Source organism: Anguilla anguilla, chromosome 7, assembly GCF_013347855.1.
Source record: "Anguilla anguilla isolate fAngAng1 chromosome 7, fAngAng1.pri, whole genome shotgun sequence".
Lineage (NCBI taxonomy): Eukaryota > Metazoa > Chordata > Actinopteri > Anguilliformes > Anguillidae > Anguilla > Anguilla anguilla.
Window position 1 is genome coordinate 48174731 of NC_049207.1, and position 13134 is coordinate 48187864.

Consider the following 13134-nt stretch of genomic DNA (forward strand, 5'->3'; position numbering starts at 1 on the left):
AGCCGTAGATTTATGCTACGGCAAGAAAACCGCCCTGTCTATCTGCCCTCAGTCAATTTTGCCTCTGATTACGGGTTCCTGTCAAAGAGAGAATTAAAATACCTAACCGCAGGAAAGACATGGCCCATTATAGCAGGGCCCAACAGTCTGCCGAGTGTCTACACTGCTTTCTCTTCAATCCGTTCAAGAAAAGCAGCTTCACTGTTGTGTCCTCCGATCGTATTTATAGCTAGAATACACTGTTCTGGATGTCAACCCGTGTCAGAAAGCAGGCTCCAGTGCTGACGGGATAGACTGGGACATTCGCTGTTTTTCAAGCAGCTGTAGAAACTTCTGCTAAACACTGACTGGGCTCATGGGTGGTTCATGCTGTCAATGCAATGCTCCAGTGTGTGGATGGGCCCCCCTCTCTGGTATATGCTAAGGCTTTGTTCCAGTGTGTGGATGGGCCCCCCTGTCTGGTATCTGCTAAGGGTCTGTTCCAGTATGTGGATGGGCCCCATGGTCAAGTATCTGTTAAGGTTGTGTTCCAGTGCGTGGATGGGCCCCACGATCTGGTATCTGTGAAAGCACTGCTCCAGTGCATGGATGGGCCCCACAGTCTGGTATCTGTGAAGGCACTGCTCCAGTGCCAACCATCTATAATTTGTCTCGTCACTCTGAAGCCAGGAAAGATGGTGAATATCAGAATCACATTCTTTAACCCCAAGTCACCCCTGCACTCTTTCAAATTCGATGATCTACTCCCTCAATGGGAAGTAATCTCCTCTCTACAGTACTTTTCTGCCCCCCCCCCCCCCCCTTCCGAAAGGCATCTGCCATATTTTTCTAATAACAGAAGGAGCTTGTTTCCAGAAGCTTCTGTCCTGCTGCAGACTCCACAGGAGGAACTCGGGTTGATGGTAAAGCGTCTGACGCTTCTTCACGGAAAACTTTGGAGGTTCCACTTCAGGCTCTGTCTCAGTTCTGAATGCGCCTTTCCCGCATTGAGGAGCACGCTCATAGTCCAATAAAACGAAAAGCTTGGCATTAACAGACGGTTTCAGCAAGACAAAGAAAAATGTGTCATGGAAGACCGGTTTTAAAGAAAAAGAAATTCTTTCGTTTGTGTGGCGAGCTCGTAATCCTTCCACAAAAATGAGCTTGTAATCAATCGTAATTGACCATTTCTTCCAAAACTTCCAAGAAATTGGGTTTAAGTGTTCTCTTTTACACAAGCGTTTATCATACACCATGGAGCATTATGTTCTTAACACTTTACATGCCACGGTTTCATGGTACAAAGAAACATAATCCTTGATCCATTTCATGAAACACATTTTCTGGAACTTAAAATGTTTTTGTTGTAAAAACTAAAAAGTTCCTGATGTCTCATAAATGTATTTGTTGGTATCTCAGATGGACAGATAGCAGTGTTTGCTGCTGACTGCCTAGCAGACCAAAAAAGAAAAGAAAAAAAAAACACTGAGGAGATGCATGTGCCTGTTCTGCATTGGACAGAAATTACTTCCTGTCTGGCCTTTTAAGGAATCTTTCAAACTGTACTTAGTACAGTAACATAGCACTCCACTACCGAGGCAGTTAAAAACATTAAAGTCTACAAGACTGCGAACATGCACACACACGCGTATATGTATAAATATAGAGAGAAAGAAGTCAAAGAAGAGAGAGTGACTGCCTGACTGTTTCCTCAGGGCACTTTTAAAATGATATTTTAAAAGTTTAATCCAGGGCAGAAGAAGCGATTATGCCATTATATGTCTGCCGCTTTCATGTACAACAGATGTGTTCAGTCAACAGGCACCAGATATATTACTGCATAAACAGTTTAATGACACTAAGCATGCTTTGAGTAGTCAGAATAATACTACTGCATCCAAAAAATTTTTCGCATTGGCAAAGTAGCGTTGGAATTCACTGATAAGATAAGAATAGAGTTGAGGCCATTTCGACTTCATCGCAGTTAAATGTACGCAGCATACAACTACTAAATTAAGGTCAATTTCATTTGAAAATGTTTTAATGAAAACATTTTGTAAATGTTTAAAGTCCCAGAACAATATGCTCATGACTACAATACCACTACTCTTGCAAGACTACTGAAAATAACCAGAATTACCACCATCATCATCATCATCATCATCATCATCATGCATCTTCATCATCAGCTTTATTGCCTGGTCCAGTGCTGAGTGTTCTCACCTTTACACTTAAACACAGCACCTGTTAGTGCAGCACCATAAACTGAACTACAACGTTACAATTTCTGCAGGAGGAAATCATCTGGCCATCGGTTTGACCCTCGAGGTCCTTCGCAGGAGATCGATCATCATCGCGTTGGCCGTTAACAAACACACACAAGCAGTAAATCAGGGCGAGGAATGTGTTTTAAGGCGCGTTAAAGGATTTTGGGGGGGTATTAAGTGACGAAATCGCTCGCCCTGTAAGTGCCTGCATTCCTCGGCCGAGATAACACGGCGTCGCGGGACACGCGCTGAGGCTCCGGTGACATCACTAAAGGTCATGACCCGGGCGCCAGGGGTCGATAGGCCAGCGTCTGCATCGGCGGTCCCGGCCTGGATGCGTGGCACACGGCCCCAAAAGTATCGCTTGGCAGGGATGACCAAGCATAATTATTTGGGATTCCTCAGCTTCGACGAGCGCGTCTTTCTGGTGCCGATAAGACCAATCCCTCCCCCACCCCACCCCCGCCCACGAGCATCTGCGCGCCACCGTCCTGCGAGAGAGAGCCCCCCCGTGCTGAGCGGTGGGACCCCGAAAAAATGTCCTCATAAACATGGGAGAGCATCTGCGCTGACACTGGCGGGGGGGTTGAGGGGGGGGAGGGACAATTTTGGAGAGCAGCCACGAAGAAGAAGTTTTCGGAATTCAAATTAGAAACTGGTCGCGGCTTGTCTCCTCTAATAACCGAGCCCTCGCCATCATCCCCAGCTTATCTACTTTAATAACTAAAGCTCTCATTAACGAAGCGTCATACTCGCAGTGCTTCTCGTCTGCATACGGTTTATGAGATCTCTGCACGTCGCACAAGGACTGCTGAGCTATCTGGCCCAGCAGAAAATATTTGAGGATGTAAGTGCAATCCATAGGCTACTGGAGTTTTTCTTTTTTCTTTTTTTCTTTTCTGCAGACCGTGCATTCCAGCGCGCAGCTTTCTGGGGCCTGTGAGTTATGTCCCCTTCCTGTACCTCTGCACCTCAGCCCTGTCCTTCTCAGTGCCGTGAGATCTCATTTTTCTGCATATTTCTGCTCCCTGTTATTATTAGCTTGGCGGACGGATGGTTTTTCTCGAGAGCGGCGAACCCAGGGCTGCAAGGCTGGTGAATTCAGCTGAAGTGGTAAATCTTCCACATGCACGGACATAGCGGCTTCATCTCTGTGCATATGCGTACACATACACACACGCCACCCTTGTTTAAAACCCGTTAGCTCTACGCTATATTTGATTTTCCATAAACTTCATCATTTATTTCATTTTTTTTTTTGTGGCTGTAAGTATTGCCTTTGCTTCCAGAGATTTCAGAGATGGAAAGGGAGAGAGAGCCTTATGAGACTGAACAATGTGCTTTCCAACACATTGCTCCTTTCCACAAAAGTCTTGGAAGCATGTTCAGTTTTTGATCTTCTTCTTGAACTGTCTTAGAACAAATCTTGGCATAGAAACATGCAGTGGTTGCTTGTGCAAAGTGCTCTATTGGGAAATGTGTATATTTACATTAACTTTGTTTTTATTGGTACACTAAGGGGCATATAAATAAGGAGCTTCTCTTAAAATCGTAATACATATCTCATATGCTGCAAAGATGGACAGAAACAAGCCAAAAATATTTACTGAATGATTACCACGGTATTTAAATGACACAAATCAGAACTCTCGTATTTCAGATCTGAATTAATGTTTAAATGATTGCTGCAGGTTTGCCTCACAGTTGCTGTGACTTCAGCACTTTTAGCAAGTGGCATTACGGGATTCTCGAAACCTCACTCTCCCAAGCCCCCCTCCCCCCTACCCGCACCCAGATGTCCGTCAAATAAAAGGTGGCACGGCCAGAGTGGATAAGACATGCCCCTTATCCTCGTATGGCCCTGCCCCCAGTAGACACCCTTAACAAATGGCCATTGTCTCCATTGTTTCACAGGGATATTCATTAAACAAGCCCATAATGCACCACTAATGGAGCCTCACCTCCCAACAGAGGCAGAGGAACAGAGGAGCCCTTGTCTACGGTCTTCTCGCACCTCAGCCTGGTTCTGGTGACGTGTGTCCACATTAATGCCATGGGAAGAGTCATTAGCCCCGACAGGAAAGCAATATAGACATACCCTCCCGTCGTCATTGTATGACACACAGCATACACAGACTACGTTAACGAGCGACAGGGATTCTGATATTTGGCTATGAAGAGGTCCTTTAGGCAACTACCACCAGCTCCACATACATGCACAGCCTAAACGTTCGTAGCAGCTAATGAGTTACTGAAACCCCACCCGTGCCAACAAATGTCTGCTCGAAGTGAGCTCATGAAAAAATAAATCAAATAAAATAAATAAATAATTTCAAAAACAGTGTTTCTGACAGCTTTGTTATTCTGCTTGCTTTGTTACCACATGGCGAGGTGAATTATAAACATAATAAAAAAGCAAATGAAGCTGGTAACTCAATAATGACAAACGCAAGCTGCCTGCTTCAGATGAGGTCTCCTGATCACGCTTTTAACTCGACAGGATCTACTGTGTCCATCACCATGAATCATAATTTACTATGATGCCTCGCAGAGTTTATATCATTATATCATAACCAGCCATATTGCTGATGACTGTGCGCACGCTGTGGCCCTCTGGTTTAACTGAGTTAACCTTTACCGTGCATGGATGTGTAGGATAAGAGACTGGATTCAGTCCAATATTATATGCAAGACATGCCTGAGCAACTGCAGAAGGCCTCGAAATTGCCATAATGTTTTTGATCTGCCAGAGAACTGTGCCAAAAACATGCACTCAGCAGTATTATTTCTGATCTGCTCAGAAATCGGTAAAAGGTCATTGGGTACCTGTATAAAATAGTAGCATGGCGGCCTATAATATAGACTTTTGTTTTCAAAGGCAATTTTGAGTGCATTTTACTAAAACACGTACAACAGATGATTAAGCACAAGCTATTCCTCTCTTCTTCTCCACTGATCTTACTGGATTGACACTGGCTCTGTCCTTCACTTGATTTACAGAGCACAAAAATGTGAAAGCAGTATTGTGAAAACCTCACCTACCTAGTCAATCAGTACTCATTTCAGATGAGTGAAAAGGCAGACAAATGGAGGGGGAGTATGCTAATTCAAAGAATTTTGATGGGGCTAATGTAGGATCTGAAGTCTCATGTGATTGGTTGGCTGCTTGGGTGAAAGGTTGTCGTAACTTTCCGGGAAGATGGAAAGAAAGCGAATCCGTGCATGGACGCAGCCTTGCAGCTTGTCGTATTTCTCTTGCCAAACGTTACGGGTACATTTTCACTAAATGCTAAACCCCTGTTCTTAGATGATGTGCATACCGTGGTTCTTGGGGAAAAGCGCATTATATGTTTCATCTGTTGGGATGCAACAGACAACATCAGCTTCAAATTTCCACCACAAAGGCAGTATAGAATTTATCATCAGATCATCAGCATAAAACCAGACTGAAATAAATATACTCTGTTAACATTTACTACCATTCCACCACATTACATTTCATTACATTGCATAAGTGGTATATATTCCAGAGTGACTTACAACATGAACTCCAGTTCTCAGATCTGGAACTGAAATGCTGTAGTGCCATAGCAAGAAAAGCATTGTCCTAAGAGAGACAATGTCAGCATACCAAAGTGTGACAAGTTCAGCAAAAAAAAAGCTAAAAGGTGGCTTATGAATAAGAGCTGTGTAAAGCATTAAATAGGGATGACTTTGGGAAGCTAAATTGCAGTGTCCCACCACAAACTTTAAGAAGGATCTCAAACAATGTTCCATCCTGTGCTTACAACTGAATAGCTGAACGCCAAAACCAAAGCATCTAATTCAGACACCATTCTGTCTGAGGAGAAAGACACTTCCACACACTTCCCCAATTTCCAACCATCTGAACTTTCAGCAGACCTTATCAGGCCATTGAATGACCTTTAGCTTAGCATACTATGGAAACACAGTACATGGAAGTGAAAATTGTTTTATCACTACACTCAGGTCAAGTTTTTCACAGATCACATTTGCCCTGTTACCTGTTTTTTTTTTCTATCCCTCTTACTAACAGTTCCAATCCAAATCAGTGCACTTCAATTGGCATAGTTTTAGGGTGATCAGTTGTGCAGTTTTAAGCCTTAAACCAGAGGTAGACAGCATGTTCCAGTCCATTTAAGGACTCTGTGTCAACTTCTCTTCTCATTTACTCAACCGGCTCAATCATTCCCTTAACCTGACATTTTTAAATCACGAGCTGTAACCGGAGCCCTGCACATGTTCCCTTAGCGAAGCCATTTTGCTGCGGTCTGATGCAGGAATGAACCGTCACTGGCTCCCGCAGGTGTTCAGAAAGCTAAGTCAGGGTGAGGGGATGGAAGCAGCCCAACTCCGGCCTGGGCGTCCCGGGACCGGCAGCACCGCGCGCGCCCGCCCCCCGAAGGAGCGCCCGCGCTTACGGGACGTGAGGAAGCCTCCTGGCCGTCGGGACGCTGGCACGCAGTCCCGGTGGGGAGAGACTGCAGGAAGGCGCAGAGCAGCCCTCCGCCGGAGAGACATTTCCTGTGCCTGATTTATCAGATCACAGAGCTGCCCAGGGGAGAAGGCCGCGCTCGGCTATTTACTCGCGAAAACCGCTCGGGCCGCCAGCATCGCCATTTTGTGTGCGTGCGGGTGTGTGTGTGTGTGTGTGTGTGTATGTGTGTGTGCAGGTGTGTGTGTGTGTGTGTGTGTATGTGTGTGTGCAGGTGTGTGTGTGTGTGTGTGTGTGTGTGTGTGTGTGTGTGTATGTGAGTGTGTTTGTGTGTGTGTGTTTGTGTGCGTTTTCATGAGTTTGTATGAGTTTGTGTGAGTGTGTGTGTGTGTGTGTGTGTGTTTGTGTGTGTTTTCATGAGTTTGTATGGGTTTGTGTGAGTGTGTGTGTGTGTGTGTGTGAGTGTCTGTATGTGTATGGAAAAATAGGCCTTTTGGTTTGAGGATTTAAAATCTCACACTCGTTGGTAAGAGACTTAAAAACAGCCAGCTATCGCTTTGGCAGCTATCAGCCAAAGTTGTGCAATGGTTCATGGATATTCTGGAACAGACAATTCAATGCCAAACAGACCTTTAAAAACAGAGCTTTTTTTCATCAAAGAGCTTGGATCTTACCAAAATTGGCAAAGTCAGACCCAAAAATACACACAATCTCCAGGCACATGTTTGGACAGCGATCAATCAAATTGATTATAACAGCCAGTGCAAGAGTACAGCTATAACAGCATATGAAGCTTCAAAGATCATGGTGTTCAATGGAGAAACGTGTGTCCTTTCAACTGCAGCCACCTGTGAAGGCCAGAGCAGAGAGAAAAAAGGAAAATTAAAGGTCCAAGCTAACTAACTCTAATGCACGCTGACCTCAAACACTCTAATGCACTCTGACCTCAAACACTCTAATGCACTCTGACCTCAAACATTCTAATGCATTCTGACCTCAAACACTCTAATGACCTTTGACCTTCAAACACTCTAATGCACTCTGACCTCAAATACTCTTAGGCACTCTGACCTTGAACATTCTAATGCACTCTGACCTCGAACATTCTAATGCACTCTGACCTCAAGCATTCTAATGCAATCTGACCTCAAACTCTCTTATGCAATCTGACCTCAAACACTCCAATGCACTTTTACCTCAAACTCTCTAATGCACTTCAATGATTTTAATAGGCTACATAAATCAAATCAAGGGAACCAGTACTTTCTGGGTGCACTTCAAATCTAAGGAAAGGGAACCTCATCTGAGTTGCTTTTCATAACCCTTCATAAGCACTGCACAAACATTCATAAATGCTTATATCAACTGCAAAGAGGCAAATGTGTATTTCACCACTGATGCAATTACTGACATTACAATGACATAGCAACTGACATACACCATAACATTTGATTGCTTGATATGCCTATTTGTGGTTACCGATAATAAAATTCATGAATACCTATGTAGGGGTTATATAGGTGCTACGTAGTGCTTGTGTATACTGCCCTTATGAATAGCCATTCTTTGAAAGCATTACTGGGAACTCTATGAATGACAATGGGAACTGCATCACTAAATTTTTCTCGAAATAAGCTAAACAACCACAGCCCCCTTTCCATCTTTGAGCAGCAATAATGATAATACTTTCATCCAAGATTAATCGTACATGTGCATGTCCTGTGTCACCTACACTTAATTTAAAGTCTACTTAAGCAGTTCCCTTCCAGCCTGAGTGGTTATTTATTCACCCTGAATTTCAACAGTGGACTCGCACTTGTATTTACGTTGTAAGCCACTCTCCATAAGAGCATCTTCTGAATGCCAGTAAATTAAAATGTCAGAAAGGGTTTTCTTCTCTCCGTTTGATTGGCTGTTGCATTGCACGCTGTGTGCGGGGGGAAACGGAATGACTAGGCTATCGCAGAGTTATCTAATGCAGAAACACTCATTTCAGGAAATGGGGTCTTCCCGCTCCTTGAATTCTTGAAATAAGAGGACAAGAGGCAGACTTGCCCATGTCCATGTACTGATAACGGTAATATTGTGAGCAAGGGGCTGCCAGAAATGTATCAGTTTACCACAATATCCCTGAATATACTGCAATTTACTGAAGTAAAATATGTTGCCAAGATACTGCATTTCACAATATACAGTATATAGCCTATATATATATATATATATATATATATATATATATATAGCCACTGATAGATATGGCAATACACTGTGTATTTCAAACTATATTGAAATATCAACACATTGCAACAGTGAACCATATAGGCTATAGGCAGATATATAAATTATTGTCGCTTTAAGATACTACAAACATATTACGATGCTGTGAAACAGATTTACCGTACTGTTTTCTAGGTAGTGGTACACACGCACTCCATATATTGCAATATATTGCATTTCCATAAGAGGAAGGGGAGGACAAGGAGGAGGAGGAGAAGGGTCCATCCTGTCTTCTAATTGCAGCCACTTTGGAAGAGGAGAAAAAAAGACATTCCTCGTCGCCTGGGAGACAGCCTCATTGCTCATCAACAGCCTGTCGCTCGCTCACTCCAAACCTCCAGGCCGAAGACCATCTAAGGAGCACGTCCCTGACTTGGCGTTACTGCCGAAGCGCAGAGCTTTTCCACTGCCGAGGTCGCCTGCTCAGTGTATGACAAACAGAACATAAACTCAAGTTACAGCGCAGGCTCCTTCCCCGGGCACAAAGGAACGACTTCGACGTACAAAAAACCTCAAGGAGAGAGGAAAAACGACGAGAGGAATTTCAAGAAAGTCATATTACTAACAAAACATCTGCAAACTGCTTATTGCATATTTGCAGGGACCTATATAAACAAAATGAGAAGGTTTGGTTTTCTCCATACTTCACCAGTGAGGAATTCTCAAATTGCCATTTTTCGCAAGCGTCGCCAGCTATGCAGATCCCAGGCGATGTTATACAACGCCGTGTGCAGCTATGGAATGAAGCTCACCAAAATTACATCCTAACCCAATTTCAAAGCTGGGAAAAAATGACACAGAGCACGCTGGCTGTGCCAGCGCTCTTTGATGTTTCACTCTGGGGCTGTCATCCCTCGCACAAACTTAACGGGACACTTCAAAACCAAAGATCTCGCGTTTAAAAGCCAGTAAGCCCCTAATGCACAAGAGGTCATAAAACATAAACCAAACAAAAATTTGCATACAGGTCACTGGCTGTATGTGATACGACATTCTAGCATAGAACAAAAAAAAGGATGTATTTATTTGTATGTATGTATTTATTTATTTATTTATTTATTTGTAACTTTAGTTTTTCGCCCTTTTTGCCGAATGAAGGATAAAAATAACAAATATATATATAACAAACTAATAATTTGCACACATTTTTCTTTCAATATTCCTTCCAGCTGAAACCTCATCATTTTGGAAGGGGTCTCCACTGTTTTAGGCTTTATGGAGGTTCAGTGACGTCTCAGAACCCATCCAGTCCTGCCAAAGAGCTATTGCTACAGACCCAAAGATTGGCACAGACATTTGGATGTTTATTTTTAATTTTTATCCAACAGACTAAGGCTGAAAACTCATAAATACCTGAAGCAACAATGCTGAAACAGATTCTCAAATGACCGCAATAAGGTAAAGAAGAAGAAGAAAAAAATCCATAAATACAGATGCATAAATGAAATGGATTGCACGTATTGTATAATATTAAATTAAGGCACTGCTGCTAAAATGTGAACTGGGTGCTCCAGCGGGTCCACCCTTCTCCCATTTCAAGGGTTACGGCTTCAGCCCTGGCACCAGGGGAAAGGGGGGGGGGGGTGGTCGGGGCTCGAATTCCGGAAACAGAGGGCAGTGCCCCTTAACATCCTGCCCCCGGGACCTGGCTCCCAATGCCAATTCTGCGTTATCACTGCTCGGAATTACCTCCAGATCCAACACCCCCCCCCACATCTCCGCAGCACAGAAGCCGCAGAAACACACCCCAGGACAGGGCCTGCCGAGCCCAGCATTCCTCAGCTTATTCCAGTCATCAGTCACCGGGTCCAAACCGTTCCTTATAAGGTCCGCCCCAGATTCCAGCTCCCCCAGCACTGCCATCTGATCAAACACAGTTCCTGCTCACGGGAGAGTTTCTCTGCCGTTTGGCTCCACTGAAAAATATGCAAGGCTACATATGCTGGCTAAAAGTCACCGTATATTGTTCCCATGTTTGCGGTTTTAAATAAGAAGCATTCTGTGCATTCTGCATTGCCTTGCGTGTGTGTGTGGGGTGGGGGGGTGGGGGGGGGGGGTGGGGTTCTTAAGTAAAACCATTTATAGAACATTTTTTTCCCCCCACCAACCTTGAACCAGTAAAAGCCAAACATGCATGTTAATTTGAGCACATCGGTCCACAGAACAGTTTTACATCACCGCATTCTTCCGACTGCAACAGTGCTGTCTTAAACATTCCTGCTTAATTATTGGCTGGGTCTGAAGGGGGTAGAGGCCACCGATTGGACGGTTGCCAGGCTCCTGGTCCACAGCCCTGTGTAACTGAGAACAGAAGTGGTCCACCCCAACCCCCCCCCCCCCACGCTCCTTGAGAGAGAGGAGACTCCCGAGTGAGCGTGAATACTCATTACTCAGGATTTTTCAGGAGAATTTCCTGCCAAATGAAATGGAAAGGCTGTCATTTGCAGAATGAACTGAAGGCTCTCGAACCCCTGCCTATGCAGCACTGCCCATGAAACACTGGCCACAAGGCACCACCCACAAAGCACAGCCAACAAAGATTATGGTTTGCGAGAACAGAAACTCCATAGACTGGCATGCACTCTTTCAAGAAAATTTTATTTATTGCTGTGTTTTGGGGTTTAAAATGAAACGCCCCAATTGTCTTTATGTGCTAAATGAAAGCAGGATCTGAATTCTTACAACACAATAAAATATTCATAGTTCATAATATATTTCCCAGCCCCGTTGTCAACGTTCATTGGTGGAAAAAATCTGCCAGATTATACTTTTTTTCACGTTGAAAAAGAAATCCCAAAAGTTTAGCAAAGAAGGCTAATGAAGGTCCTACAAAACTTTCAGCTCGTTTTTTATTGTATCTTATTTATTTATTCATTTATTTATTTATTTAACTTGCGTGAGTAAATGTATTAACACTGCCATGCCTCTTCAAGCGCTCACAGACGTACAGTGTACAGTACATACAGCAGGCTACAGAAAATCAAGGTAGTAACTTCACCACCTAAAGTGCTCCTCCTAATACTATTCGTCACATGACAAATAAATGAACAGATAGATAGAAACGGGCTCGTCAGTGCTTATTAATTAACCCTGGTATTCCGTGCTAGTAAAATGAAGACTCAAAAAAGTCTAAGAAGCCCTTTTAGTTTTCTCCTCGCTGTCCTTCGATAACAATCTGAAGCCGACGCATCCAGGAACTCAAACATTCCAACCCAAGCAAGCGCAACGCCTGCTATTGCCGATAACATTCGATGAAAGCAGAAATTCCCCATATAGCATCTGACCTACGCTGCACCGTCAACAATAGAGTCATTTAACAGAACTTTTTGCAGCAAAAATCCCCAAAAACGTTGCATACTTAACTAACATATACTGTGATGCTTAATTTCATGTAGCCTATCATGTTACGTGACTTGCTTCAACAGTCGATATTTAAGGAGTAAAATATCCGGATGTCGTGTTTGTAGAAGTGGACTCAAATACGTTTAGTCTAAGATGCTGAGTCTAAGACTCCATTAAGGGAGTAAAGACAGACCGTGTAAGAGCCAGCCACGGTGAAGGTAACTGTGCAAAGGATTTCACTGCATATGTACTTATTATGCCATTCAAAGGTACAATTAAAAACGAATATGCCACTCTTGGAGCAAGGAAATGTAACTTGATAGCACAATGGATGTAAATTTTGAACGTACCTGCACAGCTGGCGAGTAAAGTTTGGTCTTTGGCGGATTTCAAAACAGCCACAGAAGCGCACAAGAGTAGACGCAGTAGTCAACTGCAAAATCCTTATTGAATAAAACTACTGGCAAGTTTTAGCCCCTCCCTTAAAAAATCATCGCGCATATCTATTATGTTTACAATTGGCAGCCACTGCCATGCAATGTACGCGCTGTATCCTAATTACTAGCCAATAGCTGCTCAAAGACTTCAGTGGGTTCGGCTCGGTCTGAGAAACTTGCATATAATTATGTTGGCCAGCAGCACGAGCCGTTCATCGCAGTTCGCACAAAATAAATAAATAAAAATACCAAGGCCTAAAAAAGCTCAGAAAATTCGTAAGGGCTGCCAAAACCGACTCGCAGCATGCCCTTTTTTGGTTATCCTTCACGGGGCCCCTGGTAGAAAATCCTGTGTCAGGAACAATCATATGAAATG

The 13134-nt window shown here is 43.6% G+C and overlaps 1 protein-coding gene across 1 annotated transcript in view; it reads right to left on the reverse strand.

The window, feature by feature from the left end:
• The window catches only part of LOC118231127 (non-muscle caldesmon-like), a 55158-nt gene extending 42236 nt beyond the window's left edge, over positions 1 to 12922 (reverse strand). Inside the window, exon 1 of the mRNA XM_035424654.1 lies at positions 12672 to 12922. The gene's annotated coding sequence lies outside the window, so the exon portion shown is untranslated. The remainder of the gene's footprint in view (positions 1 to 12671) is intronic.
• Positions 12923 to 13134: the final 212 nt, after the last annotated feature.